This window comes from Triticum aestivum, chromosome 5B (genome assembly GCF_018294505.1).
Source record: "Triticum aestivum cultivar Chinese Spring chromosome 5B, IWGSC CS RefSeq v2.1, whole genome shotgun sequence".
Taxonomy (NCBI): Eukaryota; Viridiplantae; Streptophyta; class Magnoliopsida; order Poales; family Poaceae; genus Triticum; species Triticum aestivum.
The window spans coordinates 278107836-278122985 of record NC_057807.1 but is presented as its reverse complement, the minus strand read 5'-3'; the positions used below and the strand labels follow the sequence as shown (position 1 = coordinate 278122985).

At 44.5% G+C, this 15150-nt stretch overlaps 1 pseudogene across 1 annotated transcript; it reads right to left on the bottom strand.

Moving 5' to 3' along the window:
• Positions 1 to 10115: 10115 nt before the first annotated feature.
• Positions 10116 to 12948, bottom strand: LOC123111367 (CBL-interacting protein kinase 15-like; annotated as a pseudogene). The gene is made up of 2 exons (XR_006454427.1): positions 12762 to 12948; positions 10116 to 11851 (listed from the first exon to the last, which is right to left on the bottom strand). The product of XR_006454427.1 is annotated as a CBL-interacting protein kinase 15-like (transcript).
• Between the last annotated feature and the right edge of the window lie 2202 nt (positions 12949 to 15150).

Sequence of the window (15150 nt, the reverse complement as noted above, 5' to 3'; positions counted from 1 at the left end):
ACCGACGATCGAATCTCGGGCAAGTAACATACCGATGACAAAAGGAACAACGTATGTTGTTATGCGGTCTGACCGATAAAGATCTTCGTAGAATATGTAGGAACCAATATGGGCATCCAGGTCCCGCTATTGGTTATTGACCGGAGACGTGTCTCGGTCATGTCTACATTGTTCTCGAACCGTAGGGTCCGCACGCTTAAAGTTTCGATGACAGTTATATTATGAGTTTATGTATTTTGATGTACCGAAGGTTGTTCGGAGTCCCGGATGTGATCACGGACATGACGAGGAGTCTGGAAATGGTCGAGACATAAAGATTGATATATTGGACGGATATATTTGGACACCGGAAAGGTTCCGGATGAGATTGGGATTATACCGGAGTTCCGGGAGGTTACCGGAACCCCCCGGTAAGTATATGGGCCTTATTGGGCCTTAGTGGAAGGGAGGAAGAAGGAGCAAAGGAGGGGGCGCCCCCCCCCCCAAGCCCAATCCGAATTGGGAGGGGGGCCGGCCCCCCTTTCCTTCTTTCCTCCCCCCTCTTCCTTCCCTCTCCTACTCCTAATAGGAAAGGGGGGCCAAACCTACTTGGAGTAGGTTTGTCCCCCCTAGGGCGCGCCTCCCCTCTTGGCCGGCCCCCTCCTCCCTCCCTCCTTTATATACGGGGGCGGGGGGCACCCTATAGACACACAAGTTGATCATCGTGATCGTTCCTTAGCCGTGTGCGGTGCCCCCCTCCACGACATTACACCTCGGTCATATTGTAGCGGTGCTTAGGCGAAGCCCTGCGACAGTTGAACATCAAGATCGTCACCACGCCGTCATGCTGACGGAACTCCTCCCTGTACCTCTGCTGGATCGGAGTTCGGGGTGCGTCATCGAGCTGTACGTGTGTCAAGAACTCGGAGGTGCCGGAGTAACGGTGCTTGGATCGGTTGGACCGGGAAGACGTACGACTACTTCCTCTACGTTGCGTCAACGCTTCCGCTTCGGTCTACGAGGGTACGTAGACAACACTCTCCCCTCTCGTTGCTATGCATCACCATGATCTTGCGTGTGCGTAGGAATTTTTTTGAAATTACTACGTTCCCCAACAGTGGCATCCGAGCCTAGGTTTTTATGGTTTGATGTTATATGCACGAGTAGAACACAAGTGAGTTGTGGGCGATATAAGTCATACTGCTTACCAGCATGTCATACTTTGGTTCGGCGGTATTGTTGGATGAAGCGGCCCGGACCGACATTACGCGTACGCTTACGCGAGACTGGTTTTACCGCCGTGCTTTGCACACAGGTGACTAGCGGGTGTCAGTTTCTCCAACTTTAGTTGAACCGAGTGTGGCTACGCCTGGTCCTTGCGAAGGTTAAAACAGCATCAACTTGACAAACTATCGTTGTGGTTTTGATGCGTAGGTGAGATTGGTTCTTGCTTAAGCCCGTAGCAGCCACGTAAAACTTGCAACAACAAAGTAGAGGACATCTAACTTGTTTTTGCAGGGCATGTTGTGATGTGATATGGCCAAGACATGATGCTATATTTTATTGTATGAGATGATCATGTTTTGTAACCGAAATTATCGGCAACTGGCAGGAGCCATATGGTTGTCGCTTTATTGTATGAAATGCAAACGCCCTGTAATTGCTTTACTTTATCACTAAGCGGTAGCGATAGTCGTAGAAGCAATAGATGGCGTAAACGACAACGATGCTACGATGGAGATCAAGGTGTCGCGCCGGTGACGATGGTGATCATGATGGTGCTTCGGAGATGGAGATCACAAGCACAAGATGATGATGGCCATATCATATCACTTATATTGATTGCATGTGATGTTTATCCTTTATGCATCTTATCTTGCTTTGATTGACGGTAGCATTTTAAGATGATCTCTCACTAAAAATTATCAAGAAGTGTTCTCCCTGAGTATGTACCGTTGCCAAAGTTCGTCGTGCCCAGACACCACGTGATGATCGGGTGTGATAAGCTCTACGTCCATCTACAACGGGTGCAAGCCAGTTTTGCACACGCAAAATACTCAGGTTAAACTTGACGAGCCTAGCATATGCAGATATGGCCTCGGAACACGGAGACCGAAAGGTCGAGCGTGAATCATATAGTAGATATGATCAACATAAGATGTTCACCATTGAAAACTACTCCATCTCACGTGATGATCGGTTATGGTTTAGTTGATTTGGGTCACGTGATCACTTAGATGACTAGAGAGATGTCTATCTAAGTGGGAGTTCTTAAGTAATATGATTAATTGAACTTAAATTTATCATGAACTTAGTCCTGGTAGTATTTGCAAATTATGTTGTAGATCAATAGCTCGCGTTGTTGCTTTTATATGTTTATTTTGATATGTTCCTAGAGAAAATTGTATTGAAAAATGTTAGTAGCAATGATGCGGATTGGATCCGCGATCTGAGGTTTATCCTCATTGCTGCACAGAGGAATTATGTCCTTAATGCACCGCTAGGTGACAGACCTATTGCAGGAGCAGATGCAGACGTTATGAACGTTTGGCTAGCTCAATATGATGACTACTTGATAGTTTAAGTGCACCATGCTTTATGGCTTAGAATCGGGACTTCAAAGATGTTTTGAACATCATGGACCATATGAGATGTTCCAGGAATTGAAGTTAATATTTCATGCAAATACCCGAGTTGAGAGATATGAAGTCTCCAACAAGTTCTATAGCTAAAAGATGGAGGAGAATCGCTCAACTAGTGAGCATGTGCTCAGATTGTCTGGGTACTACAATTTCTTGAATCAAGTGGAAGTTAATCTTCCAGATAAGATAGTGATTGACAGAATTCTCTAGTCACCATCACCAAGTTAGTAGAACTTCATGATGAACTATAGTATGCAAGGGATGATGAAAATAATTCCCGAGTTTTTCATGATGATGAAATCGATGAAGGTAGAAATCAAGAAAGAACATCAAGTGTTGATGGTTAACAAGACCACTAGTTTCAAGAAAAGGGCAAAGGGATAGAAGGGAACTTCAAGAAGAACGGCAAGCAAGTTGCTGCTCAAGAGAAGAAACCCAAGTCTGGACCTAAGCCTGAAACTGAGTGCTTCTACTGCAAGCAGACTGGTCACTAGAAGCGGAACTGCCCCAAGTATTTGGCGGATAAGAAGGATGGCAAGGTGAACAAAGGTATATGTGATATACATGTTATTGATGTGTACCTTACTAGAGCTCGCAGTAGCACCTGGGTATTTGATACTGGTTCTGTTGCTAATATTTGCAACTCGAAACAGGGACTACGGATTAAGCGAACACTGGCAAAGGACGAGGTGACGATGCGCGTGGGAAATGGTTCCAAAGTCGATGTGATCGCGGTCGGCACGCTACCTCTACATCTACCTTCGGGATTAGTATTAGACCTAAATAATTGTTATTTGGTGCCAGCGTTGAGCATGAACATTATATTTGGATCTTGTTTCATGCGAGACGGTTATTCATTTAAATCAGAGAATAATGGTTGTTCTATTTATATGAGTAATATCTTTTATGGTCATGCACCCTTGAAGAGTGGTCTATTTTTGATGAATCTCGATAGTAGTGATACACATATTCATAGTGTTGAAGCCAAAAGATGCAGAGTTGATAATGATAGTGCAACTTATTTGTGGCACTGCCGTTTAGGTCATATCGGTGTAAAGCGCATGAAGAAACTCCATATTGATGGTCTTTTGGAACTACTTGATTATGAATCACTTGGTACTTGTGAACCGTGCCTCATGGGCAAGATGACCAAAACACCGTTCTCCGGTACTATGGAGAGAGCAACAGATTTGTTGGAAATCATACATACAGATGTATGTGGTCCGATGAATGTTGAGGCTCGTGGCGGATATCGTTATTTTCTCACCTTCACAGATGATTTAAGCAGATATGGGTATATCTACTTGATGAAACATAAGTCTGAAATAGTTGAAAGGTTCAAAGAATTTCAAAGTGAAGTGGAAAAATCATCGTAACAAGAAAATAAAGTTTCTATGATCTGATCGCGGAGACGAATTATGTGAGTTACGAGTTTGGTCTTCAATTAAAACAATGTGGAATAGTTTCACAGCTCACGCCACTTGGAACACCACAATGTTATGGTGTGTCCAAACATCGTAACCGCACTTTATTGGATATAGTGCAATCTATGATGTTTCTTACCGATTTACCAATATCGTTTTGGGATCATGCATTAGAGACAGCTGCATTCACGTTAAATAGGGCACCATATAAATCCGTTGAGACGACACTATATGAACTGTGGTTTAGCAAGAAACCAAAGTTGTCGTTTCTTAAAGTTTGGGGTTGCGATGCTTATAAGAAAAAGTTTCATCATGATAAGCTCAAACCCAAATCGGAGAAGTGCGTCTTCATAGGATACCCAAAGGAGACAGTTGGGCGCACCTTCTATCACAGATCCGAAGGCAAGACATTCGTTGCTGAGAATGGATCCTTTCCAGAGAAGGAGTTTCTCTCGAAAGAAGTGAGTGGGAGGAAAGTAGAGCTTGATAAGGTAATTTGTACCTTCTCCCGAATTGGAAAGTAGTTCATCACGGAAGTCAGTTCCAGTGATTCCTACACCAATTAGTGAGGAAGCTAATGATGATGATCATGAAACTTCAGATCAAGTTACTACAAAACCTCGTAGGTCTTCCAAAGTACAGTCCGCACCAGAGTAGTACGGTAATACTGTTCTGGAAGTCATGTTACTAGACCATGATGAACCTACGAACTATGAGGAAGCGATGATGAGCCCAGATTCCGCGAAATGGCTTGAGGCCATAAAATCTAAGATATGATCCATGTATGAGAACAAAGTATGGACTTTGATTGACTTGCTCGATGATCAGCAAGCCATGTTAAATAAATGGATCTTCAAGAGGAAGACGGACGTTGATAGTAGTCTTACTATCTACAAAGTTCGACTTGTCGCAAAAAGGTTTTTCGACAAGTTCAAGGTGTTGAATACAATGAGTTTTTCTCACTCGTATCGATGCTTAAGTCTGTCCAAATCATGTTAGCAATTGTCACATTTTATGAAATCTGGCAAAAGGATGTCAAAACTGCATTCTTTAATGGATTTATTAAAGAAGAGTTATATATGATGCAACCAGAAGGTTTTGTCAATCCTAAAGGTGCTAACAAAGTGTGCAAGCTTCAGCGATCCATCTATGGACTGGTGCAAGCATCTCAGAGTTGGAATATACGCTTTGATAAGTTGATCAAAGCATATAGTTTTGTACAGACTTATGGTGAAGCCTGTATTTACTAGAAAGTGAGTGGGAGCACTACAACATTTCTGATAAGTATATGTGAATGACATATTGTAGATCGGAAATAATGTAGAATTATTCTGCAAAGCCTAAAGGAGTGTTTGAAAGGAGTTTTTCAAAGAAAGACCTCGGTGAAGCTGCTTACATATTGAGCATCAAGATCTATAGAGATAGATCAAGACGCTTGATAAGTTTTTTCAATGAGTACATACCTTGACAAGATTTTGAAGTAGTTCAAAATGGAACAGTCAAAGAAAGAGTTCTTGCCTATGTTACAAGGTGTGAAATTGAGTAAGACTCAAAACCCGACCACGGCAGAAGATAGAAAGAGAATGAAAGTCATTCCCTATGCCTTGGCCATAGGTTCTATAAAGTATGCCATGCTGTGTACCAGATCTATTGTATACCCTACACTGAGTTTGGCAAGGGAGTACAATAGTGATCTAGGAGTAGATCACTGGACATCGGTCAAAATTATCCTTAGTGGAATAAGGATATGTTTCTCGATTATGGAAGTGACAAAAGGTTCGTCGTAAAGGGTTACGTCGATGCAAGTTTTGACACCAATCTGGATGACTCTAAGTCTCGATCTGGATACATATTGAAAGTGGGAGCAATTAGCTAGAGTAGCTCCGTGCAGAGCATTGTAGACATAGAAAATTGCAAAATACATAACGGATCTGAATGTGAAAGACCCGTTGACTAAGATTCTCTTACAAGCAAAACATGATCACACCTTAGTACTCTTTGGGTGTTAATCACATAGCGATGTGAACTAGATTACTGAATCTAGTAAACCCTTTGGGTGTTGGTCACATGGTGATGTGAACTATGGGTGTTAATCACATGATGATGTGAACTATCGATGTTAATCACATTGTGATGTGATCTAGATTATTGACTCTAGTGCAAGTGGGAGACTGAAGGAAATATGCCCTAGAGGCAATAATAAAGTTATTATTTATTTCCTTATATCATGATAAATTTTTATTATTCATGCTAGAATTGTATTAACCGGAAACATAATACATGTGTGAATATATAGACAAACAGAGTGTCACTAGTATGCCTCTACTTGACTAGCTTGTTAATCAAAGATGGTTATGTTTCCTAGCCATGGACAAAGATTTGTTATTTGATTAACGGGATCACATCATTAGTTGAATGATCTGATTGACATGACCCATTCAGTTAGCTAAGCACCCGATCGTTTAGTATGTTGCTATTGCTTTCTTCATGACTTATACATGTTCCTATGACTATGAGATTATGCAACTCCCGTTTACCGGAGGAACACTTTGTGTGCTACCAAACGTCACAACGTAACTGGGTGATTATAAAGGTGCTCTACAGGTGTCTCCAAAGGTACTTGTTGGTTTGGCGTATTTCAAGATTAGGATTTGTCACTCCGAATGTCGGAGAGGTATCTCTAGGCCCTCTCGGTAATGCACATCATTTAAGCCTTGCAAGCATTGCAGCTAATGAGTTAGTTGCGAGATGATGTATTACGGAACGAGTAAAGAGACTTGCCGGTAACGAGATTGAACTAGGTATTGGATACCGACGATCGAATCTCGGGCAAGTAACATACCGATGACAAAAGGAACAACGTATGTTGTTATGCGGTCTGACCGATAAAGATCTTCGTAGAATATGTAGGAACCAATATGGGCATCCAGGTCCCGCTATTGGTTATTGACCGGAGACGTGTCTCGGTCATGTCTACATTGTTCTCGAACCATAGTGTCCGCACGCTTAAGGTTTCGATGACAGTTATATTATGAGTTTATATATTTTGATGTACCGAAGGTTGTTCGGAGCCCCGGATGTGATCACGGACATGACGAGGAGTCTCGAAATGGTCGAGACATAAAGATTGATATATTGGACGGATATATTTGGACACCGGAAAGGTTCCGGATGAGATTGGGATTATACCGGAGTTCCGGGAGGTTACCGGAACCCCCCGGTAAGTATATGGGCCTTATTGGGCCTTAGTGGAAGGGAGGAAGAAGGAGCAAAGGAGGGGGCGCCCCCCCCAAGCCCAATCCGAATTGGGAGGGGGGCCGGCCCCCTTTCCTTCTTTCCTCCCCCCTCTTCCTTCCCTCTCCTACTCCAAGTAGGTTTGCCCCCCCTAGGGCGCGCCTCCCCTCTTGGCCGGCCCCCTCCTCCCTCCCTCCTTTATATACGGGGGCGGGGGGCACCCTATAGACACACAAGTTGATCATCGTGATCGTTCCTTAGCCGTGTGCGGTGCCCCCCTCCACGACATTACACCTCGGTCATATTGTAGCGGTGCTTAGGCGAAGCCCTGCGACAGTTGAACATCAAGATCGTCACCACGCCGTCGTGCTGACGGAACTCCTCCCTGTACCTCTGCTGGATCGGAGTTCGGGGTGCGTCATCGAGATGTACGTGTGTCAAGAACTCGGAGGTGCCGGAGTAACGGTGCTTGGATCGGTTGGACCGGGAAGACGTACGACTACTTCCTCTACGTTGCGTCAACGCTTCCGCTTCGGTCTACGAGGGTACGTAGACAACACTCTCCCCTCTCGTTGCTATGCATCACCATGATCTTGCGTGTGCGTAGGAAAACTGTTGAAATTACTACGTTCCCCAACACTTGCTCCACTGAGCAAGGCGGAGCGCCCTTTTTTTGAGCTTATGGTGGAGGACCTGGTACGGTTCAGAATGACTCACCCGCTCCGCCCAAGCATCAAGAACGACCTCGTGAAATCCGGGCAAAGATACCAAGAAATTCTCAAATCTGAATGTACGCGGGCGCCTAGGGCCCTTGTCATCGGCGAGCAACAGAGGGCAATGGTCAGAGAGGGAAGATGACAGGGCATGTAGCAAGTGATTGTTGTGAGTGGTGTCCCACTCGGCATTATAGAAGAAGGAATCAAGCTTGCACAAGGTGGGATTGGCGCGTTCGTTGCTCCAAGTGAAGCGTCTGTTCTGGAGGTGGATTTCCTTGAGTTCACAGGAATGAAGCGTCGAGCGGAAGCGTTTAATTCTACTCGTGTTGACGTTCCTCTTGTTCTTATCCCTGGCTCGGTGAATTTGGTTAAAGTCCCCGGCAACCAACCAAGCCACATCCGGAGGTGGTTTGTGGTTGAGCAACTCCGCAAAAAAAGCGTCTTTGCACGAGGAATCAGTAGGGCCATAGACCGAAGTGAGCTTGAAGCAGGAGCCAGAAGCACGTATACAGAACGTGGCAGAAATACAGTATGCAGATGTGACAAAGTCAGAAGCATCAAGTAGATTCTCATCCCATAGCAATAGGATACCGCCCCTAGTTCCGTTCGCCGGACGCTGGGCAAAGCCACCCAGTCTGTTTCCCCCAAGTGACGCAACGATGAATTTGTCGACAACATTCAACTTAGTCTCCTGAAGACAGACAAGCTGGCAGGAGGAGTCGGCAAGCGTTGCTTTAACAGTAGCTCTTCGGTCTGGGCAATTAAGCCCCCGCACATTCCAGCTAATTGTGTTTATCGGTTGTACTGTCATTGGAAAGTAAGGTGGCCCTGGAGGTTTGGATGAAGCCCATGATGGGGGCGCACACAAGCATGAACAAGATGGAAGCATGGACTAGCACAAGACCAAATGGACGAAGGGCCGCCACTAAAAACCACGTACAGAGTTGCACTAACATGAGCTATTGCCCTTGAACTAGTACAAACCACGTACAGAGTTGTAGTTCTTCCACAAATAGAGCTATTGCCCTTGAACTGGAACATACCCTTACAAAACAACAGATGTTGCGCTAACATGAGGAACAACGCACCCAGCAGCAGCTACTACATGATCTAAACCTCAGGCATTCACATCCAGCGAGTCCGCGGCAACATCTGCTCCCACAGCGTCGAGGACCCCCGCTCCACCATGCTCGATCAGAGCATCTTCCACCGCTGTAACAGCCCCATTGTCTAGCTCAAAGAACTCTCTCATGGCCACAATTACATCAGGAGGAAGCTGCTCTTTGAACTTTACAGCGAAGGCATCCAGGGTGGCAGTGGTGACGTCCTGCCCGTTCTTGATGATGCCCATCAGGAGGAAGTTTTTTCAATATTGAAACTTCAGAGCATCATATCCTGTATTACTCCCACCCTGCTTTGCTCTTCAGAAAGTTGCTTGGCTGGCTATTACCAGTGTGAAAATGGGCTGTTGGATAGGGACAATCTCTTTAACTTGCAGCTGGAGCTACAATATTTTCTAGATAAGACTTAGCCAATGAGCTGTTGGATAGGGACAACCTCTTTAACTTGCAGCTGGAGCTACAATATTTTCTTGATTAGGCTTAGTCAACACGTGAAGTACATTGATCCTGCTTAGTATGTTATTTTATCATATATGTGATTTGTTTGTCAATTTACTTCCAGTGAACTTGCAAGTTGCATGTTTATACGCTGCATTCCTAATCTACTAGTACTCTACTACTGATTGTGCAAGTGTTTCTGCCTGATGGAAGTCCGCTTATTGGGACAGTCTGGTCATCGAGAAGATGCATACGGCAGCAAAGCACCAAATGCTAGTGTCCTGTTTCCAGGGGGGGAAACTTTTAGTAGTATGATGATTTCTTCTTAAGTGGTCATCACCTGCATACTGAATTCAGTATCCAGTGATATAATGACACCGTCAGCATATGACCTTATCTGTTTATGCTCGGCACAGTATTTGACCAAAAAAGGCATTAGTAGTTCAGTACATAAACAAGATTTACAAAGCATATCAATATGTATTTCATTATGATATATGTTACAGCAAAGAAACAGCTTAATCCATGGCCTCAGCTTAGCAACAGTTATTACTTGTCAAATACAGAAGAAGGAACAATTTATTTGTGACAAAGAGCACACTCATGTAGAGTATATAACACAATTACTTGAGCTGAAAAGCAAAAAAAAATGCGGAACTAAACATAATAAGTGAGACATCTAAAGCTACCCTTGATGTTCCTGCTGACCATCAGCCCCATGCCATGCCCAGACAAATGTCCTTCAGTGCTGGCCGGATGCCCTCCTCCAATAACTTCTGGTACTCCAGTGAATCACCGCTTGTTTGTTTCATCTCAATGAGATGGTACGAGGGGCTGATCTCAAAGATCTCCGAGTCAAACTGAAGAACACCATTCCTGCCTTCCTTCCTCACTTGCATCTTGACGACACCATTATCCTTCTTCCTCACCCTGAGATTCAGGGTCTTTGCGACGGCTTCCAGCTTTGAGACAATGGCTGAGGCAGGCTGTTCTGAAGCGAACCTTGCTTCCTTTTTGCTCTCCTTCTCGACGAATAGGCCAGAGAGGTCAAACCCTGTGGAGAAAGAGATGATTTCAAAGGCATTTAAATTTGTCACCGCCAAGGGCTTCGCATCTTCATGGCTGTTCTTCCTGCGCTTCACACCAAGTGTTGGAGCAGCATCACTTGGCAGTCTCTCCTTCGCTGTAAGGTTCTCCCCGGGACCTTTCCGGAACCAGGTTGACTCCTTTATCTTCTGGATCGATATCCTCTTGTTCGGATCAGGGTCCATGATCTTGTACAACAGCTTCTGAAGTTTTTGGGAAACCCAACCGGGGCACCTGAAATCGCCTTTCTCAATCTTCCGGTACATCTCTATCAAGTTCTGACCTTGGAAAGGGAGGTAACCAGCAACAAGAACAAACAGGATGACACCGCAAGACCAGATATCTGATTTTGCACCATCATAGCCTCCCTTGCTGATCACCTCTGGAGCCACATATGCAGGCGATCCACAGGTGGTGTGGAGCAAGCCATCTTGCCTCTTCGATTCTGAAAGTGCACTCAGCCCAAAATCAGAAACCTTCAGGTTTTCATTCCCATCAAGGAGTAGGTTCTCAGGCTTCAAGTCCCGGTGATACACGCCTCGGCTGTGGCAGTAATCCACTGCACTGATGAGCTGCTGGAAATACTTGTGTGCAGCACCCTCGGTGAGCTTGCCAGCCTTGGAAACCTTGTCAAAGAGCTCACCGCCTTTCATGTACTCCATGACGAAGTAGATCTTGCTTCGTGTCGCCATGACCTCATGGAGCTGAACAATGCTTTTGTGCGTTACCAACCGCATGGTTGTGATCTCACGCCTGACCTGCTCCGCGAGCCCAACCTTGAGCACCTTCTCCTTGTCCAAAATCTTTATGGCGACACCTCGGTTTGACTCCAGGTTCTTGGCGTAGTGCACCTTGCCAAATGCTCCTTTCCCTAACAATCTCCCCAGCTCATACCTCCCCATGACGATCTTCCCACTGTTCTCCATGCCTTCAAGAGTATAAATCAGTATTCTTGTGGCTACCACTTAAATATGCTACGACACTTCAGCCAGCCTCCCCGAAGTCATGATCCAGCACTCTGGTGGATTCGTCATAGCGGAGTCTGAATGGCGTGGAGTTGATGCAGGCAAGGTGGCTGCTCACATCAAGAGGTGACCAAATGGGCCCACGCAGAGTGGTGATGTTCTTGGTCTCGCAGAAGAAATCTCTCCTATGCAAGCACATCTTTCAGCATTCCTTGAGACTTTGATTTCTTGTTTTTAATGAATTCCCTGAAAAACAAGTAACCTTCAGATTTGGCAGACACAGATTTAATAATACGTAGTAATAAGGATAAGTACTACTTTCGATCCGGTTTTCCTTATAAACTGGATCAAACACTTGGCATTTTGGCCACTTTGAGCAATATATTCAGGTGGGGAATAATCCCCCCCCCCCCCTGACCGTTCAAAAAAAAAAATGATAAGTACTAGTATGAATGATTGAAGAAACTACAGTCTACAGATGGATGGAAAGAAAATCGAATTCAGGCATAAGTTGCTCAGGAGCAAACAAAACAATTACTACTAAGCCTGCATGTAATTCAGAGTTCAAAGATAAAAAAATATTAAGTGACTCCTTCATCATCAGGTCTGAATCGCTATGACTTGTGAAACCGTGATCACCTCTAACTAACTAGGTATCGGGAGAAGACGGCGTCTACCAACAATCCAGCAAGAGGGACAAATCACATGATGAGATTAGGATCCCAGTATCCCACAAGAAAACAGAGAAAACCGTGCTACCTTTGTGCTTCTAATGATTCGACATCTAGCAGGACCCTTCCAGAAAAGCTGAGGCGAATTTCGAAATCTGACCGCATGGTGCGCAGATGATTGGAAGAATGTACCAACTCCGGGCTGAACCGAGAGAAAACCAGACAACGGAGAACTCCAAAATCTAGGCGAACTAGCACGGAACAGAAGGCTCGGTTTTCCCCCTTGTCCAATCAATGTGCCCCTATCGGCCTATCGGCACGCCAGAGATTTTCTTCTTTCTCAAGAAGATCCATCGACATCACAATGCATAATATTGGCAATCAAGAAAAGTTGAACCCCACGGACGGACCGACGACGAGATCCAACGCAGGCACGCGTCAGGAAAGGAAGCAGAGGAGATAGGGAAGAGAGCTAGCCGCCGTACCTTCCGGCGCCGCCGCGGAGACGAGCAGACGGGAGCCGAGAGACTTGCGCCGGCGCGGCACGCGGGCTCTGCTTCTCTCCTTTTCTTGGGGCTTACGGGGTTGAGTCGGGTTCCGAGTGTGTTGGGGTTGTGAGGTGAGCGGCCTCCGGCGACCGCGCGTTTTATATATCGAGGGGCGGAGGGCGCGGAGCGGAGGAGGTTAGGAAAGGAAAGGAGATGATGAGATGAGGACACCACGTGGACGTCGACGCGGTATGACCAGACTGCCCGTGCGGCCCGGCCTGCCGTTTCCAGGGCACCGCATCGCACCCAAGGCATATTCCGGTTTTTCTCTTCTCTGGCCGGTCGTTTGCTCATCGATTTATATTATTTTAAATAAATAAACATAAAAACGAAAAAAAAATCTTGTGCTCCATCAAGGCCGCAATATACAAGAAATACGCACAAATCTGTTGCGGTTATATTACTCCAAAGGAAATATCGTACTCCATCAAGGCTGATTGAGTATTCTCTTTTGCAATGCAACTTATATACAAGAAATACGCACAGATATAGGAGTATACATCAAGGCTCTACCGTGGCCACCCTGGAGCCGTGTCCTTTTTGGTAATTCGTAGCCAGGATAGATTGGCGTCTCAGGTGACAGCAGGGCACGGTAAGTAACCAGCTAGGACGCAGCCAACGCTCTTTTGGTTTTCTGGCGATCCACTCGTGCCAATTGAGGCCGCCGCTGAATTAGTTACCTTCCCATGCATGATGCATGTGGCCGTGTGCTTACCTTATCTTTATCCTATGCACTGCTGAGTCAAGGGCAGCCTGTTCCTTGGACCAGTCATGATGCCGCGTTACATGTGATGGAGATTGAATAACCAACCATATAGATGGACACAGTTCTATCAGGAAAACCATGGATGCCCCAGCACATAGCATAGGTCCAATTGGGCGTACCCATCTCAACCAGATGCACATGGACAGGGCAGGCCGTGAATTTATTGAGTGAATTCTAGTTTCTACCACATACTTTGATCTTTTTACGCTAATTACCTCATTTAATAGTTTTTCATTCGAACTACCAATCTAACGAAAGTTTTGCCCCTTTTTTTTACCACCTTTACGGTGTTTTTTAGGGTACCTTTACAGTGTTTTAGGTTGCGATGGTTTCTCTGGTGGTGTTTTTTTTTCTTTGCCATACAAAAACCGTTGATAGGGTTATGTCTGGTATGCGCCAATGAGGTTGAGACTATGAACAAGAAATTGTGGCGTGAAGGAGTAACTCATCAAGGCAAAGGGGTGCGTACACACACATGATGACCATGAGAAAAAAAATGTGTTTGACTAAGCCATTTGGCCAGTTTGGGCATGGGGAAAAATGCCGGAAGGAAAAATGAAACGTGGCACGACACATGTACCTGATGGGCGGGCTCATGTAATAGATCGCTAAATAGGATTAAAAAGGTGGCAAAACTTTCGCTAAATGTGGCCAAAATGAAAAATAATCACTAAATGGGGTAATCCATAAGGAAAATATTAAATGGGGTAATTTGTGTAAAAATATCGACGTGTGATGTAAAAATTGGAACTCACACTTAATTAGTATTCCACCTTATGTTACTTTGAGCAGAGTTTTACAATATAGTATGTTCTATTCTGCAATGTGGTGCTTAGTTAACTGTTTGATTTATTTGTTGTGGTGTCCAATTAACTATGTATGTGAAATTTGACTAAACGTTGTTTTACTATACTGAAAATTGTAGGGATTTTACCAAGAGCCGAGACTATGGAAAAATATATTATACGAACCAGTGTGCAAATGCAATCCTATGGAACTTCCTACATTTATGGTCATTGAAAAATAATTTTTGAATTAAAGACGTCTGAGCATACTTCAGCTTCATGGAAAATGCATGTATAACCATCATGAAGGAAGTCCCTTTTTTAGGAAAAAAAGGAAAAGTGATTAGGATCGAAAGTAACTGAATAGCATTTCTGAAATGGACAAAACATGACACTCAATAATGGATGGATGACAATAAAGTCATGGCGCCACATGCAGCCATAATCAACCATGAACAGCAAACCATCTTATTACATCTTTTTGAATAAGTTGCAAGGAAAGACGCCAGCCACACTTAAATTATGTCTACTATATTGATGTGGAGGAGAGTGGTCCATATATCCCCTTGATGATTGCAAAAGAATTTGTTGATGACATTGTGTAGATAGGCTACTGATGTCGCAAAATAAAGAGTGGGGAACATTTGGTCCCTTGGCTATGATGTGATTTTGATTTATATTTACCACCACAATGGATAGAAGTACATATGAAAACTTTGGAAAAATCAATACAGATTAGTGAACTTTAAACTTGGATATGCTTAACACTGCACCT